Source organism: Fukomys damarensis, unplaced genomic scaffold, assembly GCF_012274545.1.
Source record: "Fukomys damarensis isolate Sample0158 unplaced genomic scaffold, DMR_v1.0_HiC HiC_scaffold_13, whole genome shotgun sequence".
NCBI lineage: Eukaryota > Metazoa > Chordata > Mammalia > Rodentia > Bathyergidae > Fukomys > Fukomys damarensis.
Window position 1 is genome coordinate 2,565,023 of NW_022900925.1, and position 14,867 is coordinate 2,579,889.

At 38.2% G+C, this 14,867-nt stretch overlaps 1 protein-coding gene and 1 long non-coding RNA gene across 2 annotated transcripts in view; both read right to left on the reverse strand.

The window, feature by feature from the left end:
- Znf624 (zinc finger protein 624) overlaps positions 1 to 256 on the reverse strand; it is a 22,945-nt gene extending 22,689 nt beyond the window's left edge. The window contains exon 1 of the mRNA XM_033762773.1: positions 154 to 256. The gene's annotated coding sequence lies outside the window, so the exon portion shown is untranslated. The remainder of the gene's footprint in view (positions 1 to 153) is intronic.
- Positions 257 to 1,762: 1,506 nt separating this feature from the next.
- The window catches only part of LOC104858563, a 27,810-nt gene continuing 14,705 nt past the window's right edge, over positions 1,763 to 14,867 (reverse strand). The window contains exon 3 of the long non-coding RNA XR_779169.2: positions 1,763 to 2,579. This is a non-coding gene — a long non-coding RNA (uncharacterized LOC104858563). The remainder of the gene's footprint in view (positions 2,580 to 14,867) is intronic.

Sequence of the window (14,867 nt, forward strand, 5' to 3'; positions counted from 1 at the left end):
AGGATGGCCAGCCCCAATCGCTTCTCTGGGTGGGCGGATCCGCTCAGCTATAGCGGCCCAGCAGGGAACGGCCACGCCCCAGACGCTGCCCGGAGCCCAGCGCCGAGGGAGGAGCGGCGTGGAACCCAGGCCTAGAGTCCCGGGAGTTAGTACCTGACGGCCGCACTGAGGACAACTGAGGGCGCTCGCAGAGCAGGGCGGGAACTCTTCCAGCAATGGCGCGAGCTCCACAGGGAGGTCTCCATGCAGTCCAGTGCGCCTGTGCAGCCGGGCACCTGAACTACAGCTCCCACAATCCTCAGCGCCGAGAGCGGCCCCTTTCCCTCTCCTTTTGTTCTTCTTTACGAAGGATTTGGCTGTATTTATCTTTGGATGACCCCAAAATTCAGTCATATCGAAGGCATTTGTGTTGAGAGGCTATGACTGTCTTTCAGGCACTAGCACTAGACACCACCTGAACAAAGAAAACTGATGCAATCTTTGCCTTGAAGATTTCTGTGCAAGTAAAGAAAGCCACTGCACGGGATGCAAGCTTGTGATCCCGGCAATCTGGAAGGCGGAGGCAGGAGGATCCTCTGTTGGAGCCCAGCGAGGGCAAGTTAGCGACTTAGCTAGTCCCTGTCTGTAAGTAAGGACATATGTGCGTACGTACATACACACATACATAAATAAAATAAGGGGTATGTAGCTTAGTGTCAAAGTCCTCAGATTAATCACCTGTACCAAAAGAAAAATGAAAAAGGGAAGAAAACCCACTATGAATAGAGGCCTCATGTAACTTAGTTAAAACCTCAGATGCCAGCTGAGTGGATGTGTTCCCTAGCTTTTGTTTATCTTTCAATCACGTTTTTTATGGAAAAGCCAATGCCTTCATTATAAGTTTTGGGTGTTTGAATCAGAGTTTTCTTTTTGGGTTCATTTAAACAATACTATATTATTTCTTTTGCTGTGGTTCCATACTATGAATAGCTAAAGACGATATTCTGCACAGCTAATCAAACAGAATCCTCGAGGATGTCAGAGCTGCTTGCTTCCTTAGTAATGGGTCCATTTCCTCTCTAATACATTCCTACTCTTGTGGAATTCAATAAGACTTTTCTCTGCTGCTTTGATTGTGCACAATGCCCACACGGGGTCACCTCCTCCAAGTGAGGATCTTCAGGGAGTTATAAAACTCAGTGAGACTAAACTGTGCAAAACTGGGTTCCAGAACTCAAAGAATCAGTGGATATTTTGGGGAAGTTTGACATAGAGCATTGACCCTTTAGCTATCAGAGAGGAAATTGCAAATGGAATTGATCTAGAGATCCCAAGTTCAGCATGTGAAAAGAAAATAGATCACACAGGCATAAGGGCAGATAACATACTACAAAAGAAAAGACTGGTGAATTTAGAGATGTAACAATAAAAATTGCCTAAAAATGAAACAGAGGAAAAGGATGAAAAAATAAACAGAGCAGAAGTGAATTATGGAACAATACCAAGCAGTATAAAAATGTGCAATAAGAATGCTAGGAGAGAGAATATTTTTAAAAATAATGGCTTTTTAAAAATTTGATAGAAATTACAAATCCACAGAAACAAATTCACACCAACATACATCATAATCTAAATAAACCAGTAGTAAAGGGATCTTTCCCCCAGTCAACATAAGTGAAACTGTTACTGGATTCTAGAGTGCTGGAGTCTCCTTTTAGAGGTGATTCATAGGTCCTTTCTGTCCTGGACAAAGAAATGAACAAAACAAGCATTTGCAGTGGCAGAGTTTCACATTTATTAAAAATAGGAAAAAACAGAAGTGTAAGAAGAAAATGGGTTCTACGGAAAAGCTTTGGATCCAGTAGAAAGGGAGGAAAAAAAATAAAAATAGAAACTCACCCTATGGTGTAGAGTGGGCTACCCTGAACAGGCAGGATAATAAGAGCTTAATGGAGACTGTCTCTTTTATGTATTTCCCACACTGGTTTCACTCTAGTCCATCCTATCGAAAACCTGCTTGAGTTCTTTAAAGAAGTTCACATGCAGGGTTTTGAGAACTGTACTGTGCATGTGTTCCGGGATCTTGTCACACCTTTCCCAGCTAGTGTTAGCCACACTCTCTTCCTCCCTCAAAATTTTATTGAGGTCCTAATGCCATGTAGCTTGGGCAGGGAGCAGCCCTTCCAGGAAAGGAGGAGTGGATGGAGGGTTCTACTTGACCACCTTTCTTGTGGGAGAAGTTGTTGGTATGGTTGAGCTTCTGGTGGCAGCTGACAGCACAAAGATGCAGGTGAGCGTAACAGTTGACAGATCATCTTGTTATACTTCTGGGTGAGAGGATGTGGGGAAGGCTCGATGATGCTACCTTCCAAGCAAGGGCAGGTAGACTCTTTCTGGATGTTGTGGTCAGAGAGATTGTACCATCTTCCAGCTATTTGCCTGTAAATATCAGATGCTGCTGGTTAGGTAGGATGCTCTTCTCAATATCTGGGGTTTGGCTTTGACATTCCGCATGATGTCCTTGGGCTCAGCCTCCAAGGTGATAGTCTTGCTTGCCAAGGTCTTCACAAAGATCTGCTCCTTTGCTCCTCCTCAGCTTCCTTGATGAAGACCAGAGACATTTGAAAAACAAAAGAAAAAAGATAATGACTTCTCATCAGAAAAACAAAACAAAACAAAACAAAAAAACAACCCACTAGAAGACAATGGAGCAACATATTTAAAGTACAAATGAACTGTCATCTTGGACATTAATACCCATCAAAAATATTTTTCATAAACGAAGGTGACTTAGTAATGGTTTCTTTTCTTTCTTTCTTTTTTCTGGTACCAGGGATCAAATTTGGGACCTTGTGCTTGCGAGGCAGGCAGCAGCACCAGTGTGCTAAATCCCCCTTGTACCTTTACATGACAGATCTTGGTTCTCATTTTTTCTCCATACCCCTGCCCTCCCTTCACCTGCTCCACCATCCCCTATTTACAAAGACTTTGTTTCCACTTGCCATATTTTTTCTTTTCCCTTAATTCCTTTCCTCTACCCTTCCCACTTCCCCTATACCTTTAGCCCTTTTCTTCCTATTTCACATTATCAGTTATACAATTTGAATCTTATTTACACTTTTAGTTTTTCACACCACAGAAATTATGTGGTATTTACACATGTGTCCTATTTATTTCACTTAAGAGTATGGCCTCAATATGCATCCATTTTCCTATACATGACTAGTTTCTCATTCTTTATGTCTCAATTTTATAGAAAAACCACATCTTCTTATCCAGTCTCCAATTGATGGGCAATTGGGCTGTTTCTAAATTTAGTTATTACAAATTGTGCCACTATCAACATGTGTGTGCATATATTGTTGTGGTATGATTCTTTTAATTTGTTTGGAAAGTTACCCAGCAGAGGGATGGCTGGGTCAAATGCAATCTAATCCTAGTTGTTTGAGGTGTCTCCATATTGATTTCTACAGTGGTTGCACCAGTCTGCACTCCCACCAACAACAGGGAAGGGTTCCTTTCTCTCCACAACACCACCAGCATTTGTTATTAGTTGATTTCCTCATAGCAGCCATTCTTTCTGGGGTGAGGTGGAATCATCTGCATCTCTAGAATGACCAGTGCTGTTGAACATTTTTCATATATTTATTTGCTGATTTTACTCTTTGAGAAATGTCTGTTCATTTCAGATGCCCATTTTTGTAACTTAGCAGTGGGATGAGATGGAGTCGACAGATTTCTCCCTATACCTTCTGCTATAATTACAGCTAAAAACTCTTGATATTATATATGAAAAAAGGTACGTTAGAAGATACTCCCGCCAGGGCCTTGAAAAGTGAGGGAAAAAAAGGTGAGTTTCCTAGGTTCTCATCTAATATGGCCTACCCAACATTATTTAATTGTCACTATTGCTGAGAGAGTTAAATTCTCAATAAAACAAAAACCTGTGCGATAAAGGCAGTCATCTAATGTCTTTCAAACTTTTAGGGACTTTCAACTCAACCTTCTACATTAGTTACATTAAAAAGAGAAGAGTTGACATTTTGGTATTGTGAGCTTAGTGAATGTAGTATCTTCATATATTCTTAGTGGCATTGTAAAGTGGTACTACCACTCTGAGAGCAAGTTGAAATACATCATAAAAATCATTATATATTTGGCACAGTTAATTTTAATTTCCATGACTCTGTTTAACAATTAAAAACACAAAAAGAGATATGTACACAGAGAAACATGCTGATATTATTCTAATTCATTATATCACTGAAAAATTAGAACAAGGTAAACATTGAGCAGAATAAACTTAAAGGTCAACTCAAGAACAACATCTTGTTTAACGAGCCATCTTCTTAATTTTCTGAGTTACATTTATACATACTTATTACTTATTTAAAACAAACACATAATGGATTTGGGAGGAAAATATATGAGGAAAAGCATCCAGAACATAAATGAAAACACTAGTAAAGACTCCAAGATAAGAGACACTAGATAGCAAAGAACTGCCTAGATTCAGATTTTATAAGAGGTGGCTAAGAACTGATTAGATGGCTCTTAAAATTTCCCTCCTTACTAACGTTATAACTGGTTAAGAGCTAGAGAATACAAAAGGACTTCTGAGGTTCTCTTGGAGTATTTGATATGTTTTCTCTGCTGCCAAAGGCTACAGAAACTGATGTATGACCTCTTCTTATGAAATCCAAAGGATATGAGATGAGATATTTAATTGCTAATAAGAGGTGATTGCATGAATGATTCATATTTCAGTTCTTTGAGGCAAAATGTGAGTCACATGAACATGGAACAGATGAAGGCCACATGAGAGATGGAAATAGGATCTTCTTGAATCTTGTATCTGAGGGGCTGCCTGAGAGAGTAGATGGGAACTTTAGCAGAGGAAGCTAAGAACTGAGGAATGAATAGGTAAATGGAGTATATGTACATTAGCACACACTGAGAGAATTACAGAACAACAAAAGATTGCTTAAGAACCCATAGAAATACTAAGCTCTCTTTAAACCTCTGCAAAGTTCAGAAAGCACAAAGCAAGCCTACAATGGTACCAGTCTAATATGGCCTTTTCTTATCTCTTCTTCCTCTGCTAGCTCAAACTTGGAGGAACTCTACGTAGCTTAAGACAAGGGAAAAGAAGATGATGAAGTTGCTTATACTCTCTTAACTGTAGGATTATCTGTATGAACCAATAATGAGCCAGAAAAGTACAGATGTAACTCTAACTCTAGTTCATACTGAATCCTTTAATTACATAGGATCATGTATTGGATTTTTTTGTGTTGTGCCTGTACTTTTACAAATATAATCACAGGAAGTTTTTCTAAAATCTTATGGAACTTGTCTGAATTTTCATCCAAAGGAAGGAGAACTAGCTTCACTTTTCTTTTTTAAATTGACAGTGATTATAAAGTTACTTATTCCTTTATCTCATGAATTATCATAAAGTTCAAAATATAAATATGCATTATAAAATAGAGGATATAAATATATTATAAAATAAAGCCCAGAATAGGGCCAGAGATTTAGCTCAGTGATTCTGCCACCTGCCTCGCAAGCACAAGGTCCTGAGTTTGACCCCTGGTACCAAAATAAATAAATAAATAAATAAATAAATAAATAAATAAAATAAAACCCAGGGTAAACACATTATAATACTTTTGTGTGGTAGGATTGAGGTCACTTATTTTCTTAACATTTTTTCCTATTTTTATACTTATTACAAAAAAAGTTATTGCTATAATAAAAACAGGCTATTTTTATTTTGAAAAACAGTAAATGTAGCAAAAACATATATGTTTGTAGTGTCTGCATTATAGGGACTGTTTTTTCTGTACATTCTTATTATTTTTGAAATATAAAGATTTGAAATTTAAAGTGTTTTACATATCTTTTCTGTACTAAAATATATGTTACAACTGTGTACTCAGGTTTTCATTGTGTTAATTAACACCATTATATTTATGTTAAAGAAATCATAGAGCCAGTGCTTTCTAGCTCTTTAAAGTTTGAGGATGGGCCAAAGTGTGGCGGTGCATACCTGTAATTCAGCACTCAGGAGACTGAGGCAGAAGGATTGCCACAAAGCTAGCCTTGGCTGTATAGTGAGTTCAAGGTCAGCCTGTCTCAAAAAAGGAAGAGAGAAAGAAAGAAAAAGAAAAAAGAAAGAAAGAAAAGAAAGACAACTTTTTCAAAAGTTGAATACAGAGTCTCTATGATTTATAATAGTATTATAACCTAATATCCCCAACATAAATTGAAAATAACTTAAATTGAAGGTGTATTTAATATACCAAATAACTTATCATAGCTTAAGAACACAATATGCTATAGAACACTGGCTTTTTACTCCTGCAGTTGTATGGTAGACTGGGAGCTGTGGCTGTCACTGCCTAGCATCACAAGAGAATAATAAACCAAATAGCACTAACCTGGGAAATGATCAAAATTAAATAAGAGTATTATTTCAATGGAATATTTAATCATCTTTCACCATTGTAAAATCATAACATCATTACTCACACCCTCATAAATCAGGAACAATCTGTACATACTTTTGAAATACAGTTTCTTACATTTACTGCATTAAGTGATTGCTTTATTGCATTAAACATTTTCTAAAGTATTCAGTGAAAGCTGAAGGTATGATTATGATATCTAAAAAACATAAAAAATTCAAGTAATTATGATGTGTGAAAAGCAACCTAAAGCTTAAATCCCTTGAAAATCCTCCAACTCCTTTGATAGAATAGGTAGCCAAGGAGGTTTTGGAAATATATCTAAGAAAATTGTTGGTACCAAAATTGTTTCACATTATAAATAAAATATTTAAACTAAAAATAGCAATTATAGTTATTCTCAAATATAAATTTTCTGATAAACTATAAGATTATATACATAAAACATATAAAATTATTTCCTATATTCTAAGTTTTCACTCTCCAGAATGTAGTTTTTAATAAAAGTACTATATAATTCCTGAAGGTTTTCTTAATTTATTGTAGTATGCATCCTATGATTCTTTGAGAATTGACATTAAGTGACATGTTTTACATTCATAATCTTTAATGTGTTTTTTGATGAATAGTAAGTCTTTAGTCACTCCTGCAAACCTTTTCAAATGCATTACATTTACAAGAATTTTCCAGTGTGTACTTTCTGATACACAGTTAAATCAGCATAATTAGTCATGTTGTTAGTCCTTAAGATTTTTCTGCATTCCTTACACATATGTATAGAGCTTCATGCTAGTGTGAATTATTCAATGAAATGTAAGCTGTTAAAACCCTTCCCACATTCCTTACATGTATGAAAACTTCTCTACAGTGTTTGTTCTCAAATGCACAGTAGGATAAAAACATTTTTTGATGGCTTTTCCATATTCACCATATTTATAAGGTTTCTCCCCAGCATGATTTTTATATAACAGGCATAATTTGCTAAATGACTTTCCACAATTATCAATTTTAAAAGGCTTTTCTCCAGGCCGGGGATTTAGCTCAGCAGTTCCACTGCCTGCCTTGCAAGCACAAGGACCTGAATTCAATCCCCGGTACAAAAAAAAAGTCTTTTCTCCATTATTTACATTAAATGTCTAAAGTACTTGTGAAGATTTTACTACATTGATTATATTCTCAAGTTTTCTCGTCATTACAGGTGTGCTTATGTAGAGTGAACTGTGACATACAATTAAAGGTTTTTTCCAATATTCACTATATTCATATAATTTTCTCTAGAATGGGTCCTCTGATGTACAAAAGAAAGTATGAGTCACTTCTGAAAGATTTCCCACAATTGGTATATTTTACTTTGATTTACTCCAATCTGAATTTTCTTATGTTTTGTGAGATTTTTTTACTTCAGTGAGTGAATGCTTTCTTGCATTCAGTGCATTTGTATGGTTTCTCCCCAGTATAAATTCTCTAATGAACAATTAATTGTGATCTTAGCCTGAATGATTCCTTACATTTATTATACTGGTAAAGTTTTATTTCAGTATGAATTTGCTGATACATAATAAGGGACTAGGAATGGCAGAAAGCCTTTCCATGTTCACTGTACTTAAATGGTTTGTCCTTACTAGGAAGTTTGTGGTGTACAATAACTTATTTCTAAGAGTTTTCCCACATCTATTACACTCAGTGTTTCCCATATGAGTATGTGATATACTGTAGGGTTTGCTGTGTGAAAAAAAATCTACCCCATTCATTCCAATCAAAAGGTTCTCTCTAGTATAGGTTTGAATATGCAGAGTAAGGCTTGAGTTACTTCTGAAGGTTTTCCCATGTTCATTATATCTAGCGTCTCTCTGCCATATGGATTCTCTTGTGTATTGGAAAATATGGACTACTGCTGAATGTCTCCCTGAATTTGTTTATTTATCCATCTATTTATTTATTCATTTAACAGTACTAAAAATTGAACCCGAGGACTTCACCCTAAGCTAGTTTCAGCTCTATGTGTTTTTATTTATTATTTTGAGACAGGGACTTTAAGTTTCTAGGTTGCCCAGGCTGGGCTCAAATTTATAATCCTCCTGCCTCAGCCTCCTGGAATGCTGAGATTACAGGTGTATGACAATATTTCTGACTTATTTGTTGCATTTATCTGGCTTTTCTTCAGAATGGATCTTCATATAGACAATAAGTTTTATTACAAATATTACCACAATTGCTACAGTTATAGGGTCATTGTAAATTCATTAGTGTTTGATAAGTTTTGATGTCTGAATGGAGTATTGATCATATTCACAACTGTTATATCCCCTCAAAGTCTCAGGTGTTGAGGTGGGCTTGGTGGGTGGATCATGGAGATGCCATACTCATCAGTGTGTTAATGTACTGATGAATCCACAGTTGAAGGTGCTCTTAGTAGGTGGGGCCTGGCAGGAAATGTTAATTCACTAGGGGGATGGCATGGATGTTTATATTCTTGTCATTAGCTCCTCCCTTCTCTCTCTGCTTCACAGTTACCATGGGATAAGGAGTTGTCCTCTGCCCATACCCTTGCATCATGTTGTTTCTGCCATGGAGCCAGCTGACCATAGACTAAAAATGCGAGCCAAATACATCTCTCCTCCTTTAAGTTGTGAGTGTTGGGTATTGTGTCTCAGCGGGAAGAAAGAGACCAAGAAAGATTTTGATACCAGAGAAGTGGGATCATTGCTATAACTACCTGGCCATATTGTTTAGAAGGCTTTGTTATGTGGAAAGAGTTTGGAAAGCTTTGGAGATGCCAGTTACAGAGGCCCTATAATGCTGTAGGCTGCTTGGAGTTCAGCAGATCATAATGCTGATAACAATAAGTGCAGTAAAGCCCAGGCTAAGGAGGTTTCAGTTGGGAACAAGGACTTTGTTGGCAGTTGGATGAAACGTCATTTGTTCTACACTGCAAAAAACCCACAAAAACCAAAAACCAAAACATTGTCTATATCTTGCCTGTGATCTAAGACTTTGAGAGAGACTGACATTAGTGGCAGTAGGTTAATCTGGTAGAGAAAATTCCAAAGTAGTCCAACATTCCAGCCATTGAATGGACATGGGTGCTGCTGGCTGCTTTAGCCAGATTTGTAGCGATAAAGAGGAGGAAAAAAGCAGATGTGAAAAGCTGACAGTTTCATCAGAAAGAAAGTACCTGAAAAGTATTTGGATCTTGGGAGAATATGGTTGCTAAAAAAGGGTTAGCATTAAAAAGAAGATAAATACATTTCATTAGGACAATAGTAAAGATGGCTTGAAGGCATCTCTGGAATTGGCAAGATATTACACTTTGCAGACTGAACAGTGGAAAACTATAAATCTTTCATTTGAAAAGAAAGTCCCAGTATGTTCTGATCTTTCTGCAACACAGAGGGAAATGTTTCCCCAAATTCAGCCATCTAGCCACACATAGGCCTCATCAGCCATGATTCAAGGGGGCTTGGCTACTCCTCTAGTTGGCAACAGCCCTCTGCATTATCCACATGGTGCTGGCTTTACAGGAAGAATGCTAGAGTTATGGGGCCAGGGAAGCTTCCACCAATATTTCAGAAGACTGCCTGGTAAGAAAGACAGTGTAACTATGAGAAGGCCATGTGTGAAGCTGTGAGAGTGAAGCCAAAATTGCAGTGGAGTCCCCCAGGATGCTGGAGATGCCAAGTTTGGACTATCTTTTGAGGGAAGCTGCTAGCAGTGACCAGAGCCAAGCCAAGAGAGTGGTCCTAAGGGCTGTGACTGTTGATGCTGTAGTAGGAGCAGTACCTCCTCAGCCCTTTGTAGCTCACATATTCCACAACTTTCCCTGAATCCTGGACATGGAACTGCAAGATTTAATGTTTGTTGTGCGGGGGGGTTTTATTCTTGCATAGGTGCCATTCCTTTCTATCTTTCTAATTTCCCTTTGTAAATGGAGATATTTACCCTGTCCCATTGTTTGTTAATGATTTTTAACTTAAAATTTTTTTGGGGGGGTTTCATAGCTAAGAATTTGCTTTGAGTCTCAGAGGAAACTTTTTACTTTGACTTTCCAGAGATGCTGGAACTGTTAAAACTTTGGTGACTTTTAGACATTGACTAAATGCATTTTGCATAATGAGATGGACATGAGTCTTTAGAGGGTTGGGGAATAATATCATGGTTTAGATCTAGAATGTTTCCCTAAAGTCTCATGTATTCAAGTCATGGGTATTTTAGGTGACTGGATTGTGGGATTGCTATATTTGTCAGTGGATTAACCTACTGACGAGTCCATAGCTGAATGTGCTCTTAGAAAGTGGGGCATGGTAGGAAGAGGCAGTTTACTGTAGGCCTGACATGGAAAGTTGTTTTTTCTTTCAGCTCCTCTTTTTTTCTCTGGGCATCCTGGTGGTTATGGGATGAACAACTGCTCTCTTCCCAGGCTCTTACACCATGCTGTTTCTGCCTTGGAGCTATTCTACTATGGACTGAAAACATTAGCCAAAATAAAAACCTCTCCCCCTTTAAGTTGTGAGTGTCAGGTATTTTGCCTGAACAACGAGAAAGTAATGAAGACAGACATTGAAATACACATGGCTTCTTTCTAGTATGCATTCTTAGATATTGGTTAAAGTATGCATATGCAGAGACAGTGCACTCATCTTCAGCATCGATTCTCTGTTGGACAATTAGAGTTAAGGAAACAATGAAGAATGCTTCACATTTATTACATTTCTAAAGTTTTCACTCCACTGTGAATTTTTAAAATAATTAATTAAAAATACTAACAAAAGAAAAGAAGAAAAGGAAATTAGAATAATTTTCATGAGAATTGGAAAAATAAAATTATTTCTATTTTTAGAAGACATGATCCTATAGATAGAAAACTGCAAAGAATTCACAAAAAGATAGAACTACTAAATGAATTAGTAAAATTTCAGGATACCAAATCAACATACAAAAATCAGTACCATTTCTCTATATAAGTAATGATCTATTGCAGTCAGTTTGTGACTGCGGCTAGTTAGAGGATGAAAAAGATTACTTGCAGACAATACTTTAGTTCAGGGACCAAGAAGACCCAGCATGACTGCTGCATCAGCATAAGACAGCTTTAGGAAAACAACAGCAAGCTGAGACCTCTGCAGTTATTTATTTGTGACTTAAGAAAATGAGAACAAAGACATAGAGAAAAGCATTTGCAACATGTTGTATAGGAATTTTGTTCAGCAGACAAGGCTGGAATAGGATGGTTTATTAATTGACACATGTCGACCTAGTTTAAGTAATCTCATAGGTGCTGAGAGGACACGATGGCCAAAGCAAATATCTCTGAGAACAAATTGCTTTTAATTTTGTGGGCTGTTGTCCTGCAGATTCTTCTCTAAACTTTTACCATGCATTCCAGGAATCCTGTACTGTTGTCCAGGAAGTCCCTTCCTTTTTTTCATTCACTACAAACACTCCTTTGGCCAGGTTCTCCCCAAAATGGTCTAGCTGAAAATGAAATCAAATAATCCCATTTTCAATAGCTAAAACACGGGGATAAAATTAACCAAAGGGGTGAAAGATTAGACTTAAAAGTATAAAAAATTTGATGAAATAAAATGAAGAAGACACAAATAAACAGAAAGATACCACTGTCCATATATTGGAAGTATTAATATTGTTAAAACCAATTTACAGATTTACTACAACTCCGTATCAAAATTCCAATGACATTTTTCAGGGAAATAGAAAAAATAATTCTAAATTTCATTTGTAACCATAAAAAGCCGGAACACCCAAAGCAATAATAGGAAAGAAAAATAAATGTGGAAGCACCACACTTTCTGATTTAAAATCACATTACAAGGCTACACTACTCAAAACATCACATTCTGGATAAAAACAGAAACAGACCAATAGAACAGAAGAGCGTCCAGAAATAGATCTAAGCCTATATCAACTAATTTTTGACAAGAGCACCAACAGAACACAATGGGAATGTCTGCAGGGCCTGCAGAACCAGGCATGGGTGTCCATCAGGCATGGGTGTCCTTCCTGGCCTACAAGGAGTTCTAGGCTTGCATCGCCCTTGAGTCCCTTCCAGCTTGGCTTTTCTTTTAGGTTAAAAAACTGCAGGTTTTATCGCTGGTAGACCTCTATTGTGTTGGAAAACCACTGTCTGTGACTAACACCAAGGAAATCTACACAGACCTTGTTCTGAAGTAAAAACATGAAGAATGAATATAAAAGTACAAAAATATGGACACATGAACTAGAAGCACCAGGTACCAATGTTCTCTGTAAAGACAATCATCACCAGTGATCTCTGTAAAGACAGGCAGGCCTTGTAACTTAGTTAAAATATTCAAGTCCAGGGGCCATGTTGGTATATAGGAGACGATACCACTGCCTGTGTTTGCTAGATTCCATATGGAAAAACCAACCCTGCCCTCATCCTATGTGCCTTTGCTGTCAGTATTCTTCCTTGCAGTGCCCACAGTTCTGTTCTCAGTATATAGTATTGTTTACTGAGAACATTGACAACAGTGGAGTACTTTGAAGCTGCTTCCCTCAGCACAGGAAGCTTTCCTCTCACTAATCTAATCCTATGCCATCACAAGGCCCAAAAGTTCTACCTTCATGATGTGCCACACCTAGTTTCTCTTCTGGATCTATTTTTTAGGTTTAAAGGATCCCTTTTGGTGCTCTTTTGACCTTAGTAGTTTCCGTGAATGAAGAGTCACTCCCATGTCATCACCATTAATATGGTGACAATTCCTAATCACTAAATCATATAGTTCAAACCAAATTTGTGAGACCTAGATCCATAATAATGATTAACACCAATAGGATTGATTCTGGGATAGACACAGTTCTAAGCCCTTTATATATATTCAGTGATCACAAAATCAGTGTGTATTATTGTTATAATTTGTGTTTAGAGGTCCACCCAAAGCCTCATGCAGTCATAAATGGGGATTTTTCAGAGCTGGCTGGATCTAGATTGTGTGATGCTAGGATTGATTCATGGAGCTATCTAGGAGCAAGGGCACGATGATTAAAGGTATAAGTGCTACTTGCCATATGTAAGCCTGAATAAGATATAAGGGATAGAAAGAGCTGTGATCATCTCTTGCTTGCTTTGCTCTTTTATGCCTGCCATGAACTGTTTTTCTCTTCTGCAGTGCCTATCTGCGATATCACCCTGCCTTGTAGCCAGGTGATTATGTAATGCAATCTTCACAAACTGTGAGCTAAATAATCCTTTTCCACTTTAACTTTGGCTGTCAGATGCTTTGTCTCAGCAATGTGAGAAATGTAACTAAGACAGAATTGCTTACCAAATTGCTGTGACTGTACCTGACCATGTGGTTGAAGAGCCTTTGGGGCTGGCTTGTGAGAAGGGAAGAGTTAGGAAAGGTTTGGAGGTGCCAGCTGAAAAAGCAGAGTGGGAATACCTTTGGCTGTACTTGATGAGAGATTCTGGTTAGAGCTCAGAACAGAATGCTGCTAGAAATGATACTGGTAAAGACCAGGCTCAGGAGGTTTCTGTTGGGAAGAAGGACTGTCCTGGTTGTTGGACTCCAGATATGTGTATTATGCCTTGGCAGAAAGTTTGTCTACATTTTGCTCATGTGCCAAGACTGGGCCTGAAATAAGATTAAGGGTGGGGGCTAATCTTGCAGAACAACTTTCAAAGTAGTCTAGTGTTTAGGCACTGGCATGGCTAATGTCAGGGGCTTTTAGCCAGAATTATGCTGAGAATCAAGAGCCATGAGCCCAGCAGAATGATTAATGTCGTAAGTTTTGCTAGAGTGGAAGCTCCAGTAAAGTTTCAGCCTGCAAAGATGGACCAGAGGAGAAATTGGCTGCTGAAAAGCCTAGCAAAAACAGCTAAACGTTTCAGAAGAAGACAATAGAAAAGACGGTCTGAGCAAAACACAAGAACCAGCACGACTTCAACTTTTGCAGCCTCAGAATTGCAAAGGTGAAAGACATTGGTTTGAGAAGAAAGCCCCAGAGCACCATATTCCAAAATGCCACTGGCCTAGGGAAGCTGTTCCGTGGGGTTGGCCTCATAGCACTCGACCCCTCCAGCAAAAAGAGAAGGAAGCCTGGCTATTGCTCCAGCTGATGGCACACTTTGGCATCATCCATGCTGTGCTAGTTTTAGGTTTATGCAGAATGCAAGAGTTGTGGGGTCAGGAAGGCTTTCACACAGATTACAGAAGAAGGCCTTGGAGGCTGGGCAGGGTGCCCCTGAAAGGGCAGTGTGTGAAGCTGTGAGTGTGAAGATAAAGGTTTGGACCCCAGAAGTTTGGAAGAGCCAGTAATGTGAATAAACCTGAGGAAAACTGCAAGGAAGGAGCAGAGCTGGCCCAAGAGAGAAGCTGGACTTGCTCAGTTCCCATTCCTTTCTATAACCCTCTTTGTACTTTTTTTTTTTTTTTTTTT